The following is a 9,181-nucleotide window of genomic DNA, read 5'->3' as shown; positions in this document are numbered from 1 at the left end:
TAGCTGGGACTACAGGCACGCGCCACCAGGCCCGGCTAATTTTTTTGTATTTTTAGTAGAGAGGGGGTTTCACCATGTTGGCAAGGCTGGACTCGAACTCCTGACCTCAGGTGATCCACTCGCCTCACATCCCAAAGGGCTGGGATTACAGGCATGAGCCACCACACCTGGCCAATTTTTTAAAAAAGGAACAAAGTCAGCCGGGCCTGGTGGCTCACGCTTGTAATACCCACTTTAGAAGGCCGAGGCTGGTGGATCACCTGAGCTGTCAGGAGTTCAAGATCAGCCTGGCCAACATGGTGAAACCCCGTCTCTACTAAAAATACAAAAAATTAGCCAGGCTTGGTGGTGGCACCTGTAATCCCAGCTACTTGGGAGGCTGAGGCAGGAGAATTGCTTGAACCCAGGAGGCAGAGGTTGCAGTGAGCCAAGATTGCATCACTGCACTCTAGCCTGGGCAACAAGAGCAAAACTCTGTCTCAAAAACAAACAAAAAAGGAATGAAGTCCTGATCCATGCTACAACATGGATGAATCTCAAAAACATTTTCCTAAGCAAAAGCAGCAGACACAACGGTCACATATGAGTCCATTCATATGGAATGTCCAGGGCAGGCAAACCCACAAAGACAGAGAGTACATGCATGGTTGCCAGGTGCTGGGCAGGGGAAATGGGGAGGTTCAGGTTTCCTTCTGGGGTGATGAAAAGGTACTGGAACTAGACAGTGGCAGTTGCACAACATTGTGAATATCCCCCAAACTACTGAATTGTACTCTAAAATGGCTACGATACAATGGTGAATTTTACCTCAATTAAAAATTTCAGAGAGAGGCTGGGTGCAGTGGTTCACGCCTGTAATCCCAGCACTTTGGGAGGTCAAGGCGGGCAGATCACCTGAGGTCAGGAGTTTGAGACCAGCATGGCCAACATGGTGAAACCTCGACTCTACTTAAAAAAAAAAAAAAATACAAATATTAGAGGGACTCGGTGGCACGTGCCTGTAACCGTAGCTACTCGGGAGGCTGAGGCAAGAGAATCCTCGAACCTGATGGAGGTTGCAGTGAGCCGAGATCGCGCCATTGCACTTCAGCCTGGGTGACAGAGCAAGATTCCATCTCAAAAAAAAATTTAAGAAAGAAAGAAAAACAGAATCCCAGGCAGGGGAAAGGGCCGGCACAGAAGCCAGCAGCACAGGATGGCTTCTGGGAGCTGCAGACTGCCCAGAGCACTGGCAAGAGAGCAGGCTGGACACAGCCCTCAGTGCCAGGAAGGGGATTTAGAATTTTCTCTGCGCCAATGGGCAGCCTGCAGTGACTCTTCAGCAGGGAAATGGCATGGCCAGATTTGCACATTGGGAAGGGTTCTAAGGCTTCGAAGGAGAAGGGGGATGGGCGGGGAGGGGACTGGAGGTGGGTTCAGGGGCTGAGAGGGGGAAGGGTGATGTGGGAGTGGGGATAATTGGAGGGGGGTTCAGGGGCTGCTAGGGGGAAGGTGATGTGGGGGTGCGGATAACTGGAGGTGGGTTCAGGAACTGTGAGGGGGAAGGGGATGTGAGGGTGGGGATTGGAGGTGGGCTCGGGGACTGGAGGGGGAAGGGGATGTGCGGGGGAGGGGATTGGAGGGGGTTCAGGGGCTGCAGGGGAAAGGGACGGGGCCAAGGGGATAGGAAGGGGAAGTGAGGAGAGGTGAGGCACTAGGAAACCCAAGATCGAAAAGAGGGGACATGGGAGGTGAGGGAGAGAAAGGAGGGAGACAGTTTGGTGGCTCAGTACTGGGGCTCAGCAGGGTGGAAAGCCCTGGGGCAAGAGCGCTTTGGGAGGAAGATGAAGAATAGGTCCAGGATATGAGTCGGAGGTACCTGAGAGACATCCAGGTAGGGACTGGAGGGTCAGCCTAAGGGAAGGCTCTGGGCTGGTGACAGGACCCTGGGCTCAAATCTGAGGGTTTGGAGAGTACAGGTGCCAGATGACTGAGATCTCCCAGAACAACAGATCTGAAAACTTGTGACACCAACAGCGGTGATTTCATGGGCTCTGAAGCCAGTGGCCTGGGCTCGAATCCGAGCGCTGCCATTTACAAGCTGCGTGATGTTGGGCGAATTACTGAATCTCTCTGAGTCTCCTTGCCCTGTTCCTAAAGTGGAAGGAATCCATTCCGATCTCACAGAGTTGCTGGGAAGATTCAGTTAGTTAATATTTGCCCAGGGCTTAGGTCGGTGCCTGGTGACTGCTTAGCAAATGTTAGCTACTATTTAGTGTGCATAAGAATCATTTGGGGATCTTATTAAAGAGAAAGAGTCCTGGGCCCCACCCCCAGAGATGCTGGCTGAGACAGTGTCAGATGCAGCCTGGGAATCTGACTTTGGTTTTTTTTTGGAGACAGTGTTTCACTCTGTTACCCAGGTTGGAGTGCAGCGGCATGATCTCAGCTCACTGCAGCATCAACTTCCCGGGCTCAGGTGACTTTCCTGCCTCAGCCTCCAGAGTAGCTGGGATTAGAGGCATGCACCACCACACCCGGTTAATTTTTGTATTTTTTGTAGAGATGGCATTTTACCATGTTGCCCAGGCTGTTCTCAAACTCCCAGGCTCAAATGATCTGTCCACCTCTGCTTCCCAAAGTACTGGAATTATAGGCGGGAGCCACCGTGCTCATCTGGAATCTGGCTTTTAACAGGCGTCCCCCAACCTACCCTATGTCATTGTGAGGCAGGTGGTCACTGGACCTCACAGCCTTAGTGGAGTGGAAGGAGTAGACCACAGGGTTCCGGGGCTGCCCAAAATTTGAGGGACACGCTGAGAAGCCCAGGACACAGGACAACGCAGAGATGTGGGAGGAAAACTGGTGAGAAAGGAGACCCAACAAATGACAGAGGGTGGGCTCTCGGGAGAAGCGGGGGAGATACGGGGTCGCATGCTGCTGAAAGACCCAGCTAGAAAGGACAGAGGAGCCTCTCTCCGGGGAAATTGGCAATAAGAAGGTGGCTGGTGACTCTGGGAGGAGCTATTTCTGAGAAGTGGTGGAACCAGGGCCAGAGAGCCAGGGCTTCAGGACTATGTGGGGTGCTAAGGACTGCACTGTGTCTCCCCAAACCCCTACGTTGAAGTCCTAACCCCCAGTACCTCCGAATGTGGCTATATGTGGAGATAGGGCCTCTGAAGAGGGGATTAAGGTGAAATGAGGTCACATGAATGGCCTTAATCCAATATGGCTGGTGCTCTAATAAGAAGCAGGAATTTGGACAGACACATAGAAAGGGAAGACTAGGTAAAGACACACAGAGAAGATACCGTCTACAAGCCAAGGAGAGAGGCCTCAGAAGGCATCAACCCTGCTGACACTGTGGTCTCGCATTTGCAGCCTCCAGAACCGTGAGAAAATGAGCTTCTGTTGTTGGAGCGCCCAGTCTCTGGTGCTCTGCTACAGTAGCCCGACAGACTCATGAGTAAGGCAGTGAGTCAGCAATGCTCTGACACAGTCCAGATGCCACCCAAAATCTGGGCGAAGCCCCTGACAAGAAAGACCAAAGTCAACAAACAGAAAAAAGCAACTTGGTGAACTTTGATTATCTTTTTTTTTTTTTTTTTTTTTTAGACAGAGTTTAGCTCTTGTTGCCCAGGCTGGAGTGTAGTAGCATGATCTTGGCTCACTGTACCCTCTGCCTCCTGGGTTCAAGATATTCTCCTGCCTCGTCCTCCCCAGTAGCTTGAATTACAGGTGCCTGCCACCATGCCTGGCTAATTTTTATATTTTTAGTAGAGACAGGATTTCACCATGTTGGCCGGGCTGGTCTCGAACTCCTGACCTCAGATGATCTACCCACCTTGGCCTCCCAAAGTGCTGGGATTACAGGAGTGAGCTACCACGCCGAACCAATTATCTTTTTTGAATCTGTAAGATGGAGATAATATATCTTACAGCATAATTGTAAATGTTCAGCAGAGCATATGGAGTGTATAATCAGTCCTCAAGAATCCTAAAGAGGGCCAGGTGTGGTGGCTCATGCCTGTCATCCCAGCACTTTGGGAGGCTGTGGTGGGAGGATCACTTGAGGCCAGGAGTTCAAGACTAACCTGGGCAATATAGCAAGGCCTCATCTCTACAAAAAAAAATTTAAAACTAGCTGGGCTTGGTGGTGTGCACCTGTAGTCCTGGGAGATACTGGGGAGGCTGAGCGGGGAGGATGGCTTGAGCCCAAGTGTTTGAGGTTACAGTGAGCTATGATCATGCCACTGTACTCCATCCTGGGTGACAGAGCAAGACCCTATAGGAAGAAGAAAACTTCAAAAATGAGTAACAATCTCATCAATATCCTCAGAGAGATAAGAGAATTGCAACCACAAAACAAGAACAGGATGTAAGAAAGAAGGAATATTCCGAGAACAGAAAAGAGCCCATGAAAATTATCTATCTACATATATATTATATATTATATTAATATATTTATAATATATACTACATATTATTTGTATATCATATTTATGGACAATATATGGGTGGATATGTAATATATATTTACACTTACACACATACATATAGAAATTAAAACCTCAACATAAGGATTAAAAGATAAAATTGAAGGCTGGGTGAGGTGGCTCACACCTGTAATCCCAGCACTTTGGGAGGCCAAGGCAGGCAGATCATGAGGTCAGGAGATCGAGACCATCCTGGCTAACACAGTGAAACCCCGTCTCTACTAAAAATACAAAAAAATTAGCCGGGCGTGGTGGCAGACGCCTGTAGTCCCAGCTACCCAGGAGGCTGAGGCAGGAGAATGGAGTGAAACTGGGAGGCGGAGCTTGCAGTGTGCCGAGACCGCACCACTGCACTCCAGCCTGGGTGAAAGAGTGAGACTCTGTCTCAAAAAAAAAAAAGAAAGAAAATGGAGCGGAAGAAATCATCAATCATATAATTCAAGAAAATATCTCAGAACTGAAGGACAAGACTTTACAGGTTGAAAGGGCTTACCAGGAAGCCAGAATAATGGATGAAAACAGATTCTTATCAAAGCATATCATTGTGAAGATCAGCGACAAAGAGAAGGTTCTACAAGTTCCCCAAAATGGAAAATATAAAAGGGCAGGTATGTGGGAAAGATCTTATACAAAGGAGCGGGAATCAGACTGACTTTGTACTTCTCAGCAGCAACACTGGAAGCTAGAGGACGATGGAACAGTGCCCTCGAAATAAACTACAGGCATGCAATGCATAGCAACATTTCAGTCAACCATTGACTGCATATACAGTGGTGGTCCCATAAGATACCATATTTTTACTGTACCTTTCGTATGTTTAGATATGTGTAGGTACACAAATACTTACCATTGTGTTATAATTGCCTACAGTATTCACTACAGTAACATGCTGTACAGGTTTGTAGCCTAGAGGCACTAGGCTAGACCATACAGCATAGGGGTGTAGCAGGCTGTACCATATAGGTTTGTGTAAGTCACTCTATGATGTTCTCACAATGACAAGGTTAACTAACGATGCATTTCTCCTAATGTATCCCTATTATCAAGCAATGTGTGACTATATTTCCAATCTTCATTTTATGCCCAGCCAAACTACAAATCAAGCAGGAAGGTAGATAGACTAAAGGCATTTTCAAACATGAAAAGTTTCAATAAATCTACTTCCCTTCCTTTCTTCCCTATTCTCTTTCTCATTTTGGTAGAGCACATCTTCCACCCTTCTCAAGAAAGGGAAATCCCAGGACAAAAAAAGCAGGGAATCCACCTCTGGAGAGAGATAAGAAGTGATCCGAAGGTGTTGCTGGAAGGAGTAGCCGAATGATCCAATCTGTGCCCTGGGCAGAAAGGGCAGTCAAACCAGATTGGAACTGGGCAGAAGGCCCCTCAAGTGATTTCATCAAGAAGATGAAATTCATAGAACACACGATATGTAAAAAAGATGTGAGAGTAGATTCAAACTACTGGCAGAAGGCTTCGGTTTGAATTTGGGATAAGTACACCCAAACCAAATCAAACCAAACTCAATCACTTCTAGCTCCAGGGAGGACACAGAGCAGTGCAGGAAAGGACATTTCCTCTCTGTACCCTGTGTGGCTCAGCTGCCAGGGGCATTTACTTGGGCATGATAAAGTGCACGCTGGATATTGGTTGTGTTGGCTCAGATCACCCAGGACTCAGTTCCTGAGCTGTATTCAAGAGTGTAAGAAGCATATTGGTGAGGAACACCTGTGAACAATAAAAGGTGAGAGGCTGGGCACTGTGGCTTGCTGTAATCCCAGCACTTTGGGAGGCTGAGGTGGGTAGATTGCCTGAGAGGTCAGGAGTTCAAAACCAGCCTGACCAACATGGTGAAACTCTGTCTCTACTAAAAATACAAAAAATTAGCCAGGCGTGGTGATGCATGCCTATAATCCCAGCTACTAGGGAAGCTGAGGCAGGAGAATTGCTTGAACCTGGGAGGCAGAGGTTGCAGTGAGCTGAGATCGCACTATTGCACTCCAGCCTGGGCAACGAGAGCAAAACTCCGTCTCAAAAAATAAAAATAAAAATAAATAAAAGGGGAGAAAGCAGGCCTTGGCAGGGGGGAGCATCAGACCATGATGTAAATCTCCCCAGTCAGGAGCTCCAAAGCCAAGACTGCCCATTCTAGGAGTCCCATGCTAGACAAAGACAGCTCCAGGACCCCACTGTGCTCGGTCCCTGGCTGGGGGCTTCCCTGGGTAAGGAAGCAGTTATTTGGTGTATTTCTCCACATGTGTTGCTATAAAGGAATACCTGAGGCTGGGTAATTCATGAAGAAAAGAGGTTTATTTGGCTTCTGGTCCTGCAGACTGTACAAAAACATAATACTGGCATCTTCTTCCAGTGAGGGCCTCAAGAAGCTTCCACTCATGGTGGAAGGTGAAATGGGAGAAGGCATATCACATGGCAAGAGAGGGAGCAAAAGAGAGAGGTGGAGGTGCCAGGCTCTTTAAAACAACCGGGTTGGCTGAGCACAGTGGCTCATGCCTGTAATCTCAACACTTTGGGAAGCTGAGTTATTTACTTCCAAGATACAATGGTGGTACAGGGATTGGGTAAACATTCCCATTCCAAAAGGGAGAAATTGGTCAAAAGAAAGGGGCAACAGGCCCCATGAAAGTCTGAAACCCAGCAGGACAGATGTTAAACTTTAAAGCTCCAACATAATGCTTGAGTCTATGTCCTTTATGCAGAGCACACTGGCACAAGGGGTGGGGCTTCCAAGGCCCTGGGCAGTTCTACCCCCATGTATTTGCAAGATGCAGCTCCCATGGCTGCTCTCATGGGCTGGAGTTGAGAGCCTGTGGATTTTCCAGGCTCAGGATGCAAGCTGCCGGTGAGCCTACCATTTTCAGGTCTGGAGGGGAATGACCCTTCCCCACAGCTCCACTAGGCAATGCCCTCCATCCCCACATTTCCCCTCCACACTGCCCTATAGAGGTTCTCTGCAAGGGCTCCACCTCTGTGGCAGGCTTCTTTCTGGGCACCCAGGCTTTATGATACATCTTCTGAAATCTAGGCAGAGCTGCCAAGCCTCCTTCACTCTTGCACTCTGTGCACCTGAAAGCTTAACACCACATGGAAGCTGCCAAGGCTTATGGCTTACACCCTCTGGAGAAGCAGTCAGAGCTATACCCAGAGCCCTTTGAACTGACACCGGAGCTGGAGCAGCTGTGGTGTGGGGAGCAGTGTCCCAAGGCTGCATAGGGAAACAGGGCCCTGGGCCTGGCTCCCAAAACCAGTCTTTCCTCCTAGGCCTCTGATCCTGTGATGGGAAAGACTGTCCTGAAGTCTTCTTTTTATTTTTTATTTTTATTATTATTTTTTTGAGACAGAGTCTCACTCTGTTGCCCAGGCTGGAGTGCAGTGGTGCTATCTTGGCTCACTGCTACCTCCCCCTCCTGGGTTCAAGTGATTCTCCTGCCTCAGCCTCCCAAGTAGCTGGGATTACAGGTGCCTGCCACCATGTCCAGCTAATTTTTGTATTTTTAGTAGAGACAGGGTTTCACCATGTTGGCCAGGCTGGTCTCAAGCTCCTGACCTCAAGTGATCTGCCTGCCTTGGCCTCCCAGAGTGCTGGGATCACAGGTGCGCCTGGCCCTGAAGACTTCTGAAATGGCTTTGAGACCATTTTCTCATAATCTTGCCTATTAGCACCTGGCTGTCTTTTAGTCAAGCTAATTTCTCTAGAAAGTGCTTGCTCCACAGCCAATTAGTATTCCTCTCCTGCAAATGTTCTTTCCTTCTCTACCATATAGGCAGGCTGCAAATTTTCCACAGTTTTATGCTCTGCTTCCCTTTTAAATATAAATTCCAACTTTAAGTCACTTCTTTGCTCCCATATCTGATCACAGGTTGTTAGAAGCAGCCAGGCCACATCTTGAATGTCTTGCTGCTTAGAAATTTCTTCCACCAGGCTGGGCGCAGTGGCTCATGCCTATAATCCCAACAGTTTGGGAGGCTGAAGGGGGCAGATCGCTTAAGCTCAGGAGTTTGGGACCAGCCTGGGCAACATGGCAAACCCCATCTCTACAAAAAATACAAATTAGCCGTGCATGGTGTCACACATCTGTGGTCCCAGCCACTCAGGAGGCTGAGGTGGGAGGATTGCTTGAGCCTGGGAGGTGAAGGTTGCAGTGAGCTGAGATTGTGCCACTGCACTCCAGCCTGGGTGACAGAGAGAGACTCCATCTCAAAAAAAAACAAAAAAGAAAAAGAATTTTTTTCCACCAGATATGCTAGATCACCACTCTGAAGTACAATCTTCCACCAGTCCCTTGGGCATGGACACAATGCAACCAAGTTCTTTGCTACAGCACAGCAAGAGTGACCTTTGATCCAGTTTCTAATAAAGTCCTCATTTCCATCCGAGACCTCATCAGCCTGGCCCTCACTGTCCATATTTGTCAGCATTTTGGTTACACTAGTTAACAAGTCTCTAAAAAGTTCCAAACTTCCCCTCATCTTCCTGTCTTCTTCTGAGCCCTCCAAACTCTTCCAACCTCTAGCCATTACCCAGTTCCAAAGCTGCTTCCACATCTTCAGGTATGTTTATAGCAACACTTCACTCCTTGGTACCAATTCTGTATTAGTCCATTTCTGTTGCTATAAAGGAATATCTGAGGCTGGGTAATTTATAAAGAAACAAGGTTTGGCCAGGTGCGGTGGCTCACGCCTGTAATCCC

This window comes from Nomascus leucogenys, chromosome 14 (genome assembly GCF_006542625.1).
Source record: "Nomascus leucogenys isolate Asia chromosome 14, Asia_NLE_v1, whole genome shotgun sequence".
In the NCBI taxonomy this organism is placed as follows: domain Eukaryota; kingdom Metazoa; phylum Chordata; class Mammalia; order Primates; family Hylobatidae; genus Nomascus; species Nomascus leucogenys.
Note: the sequence above shows the minus strand (reverse complement) of the source record.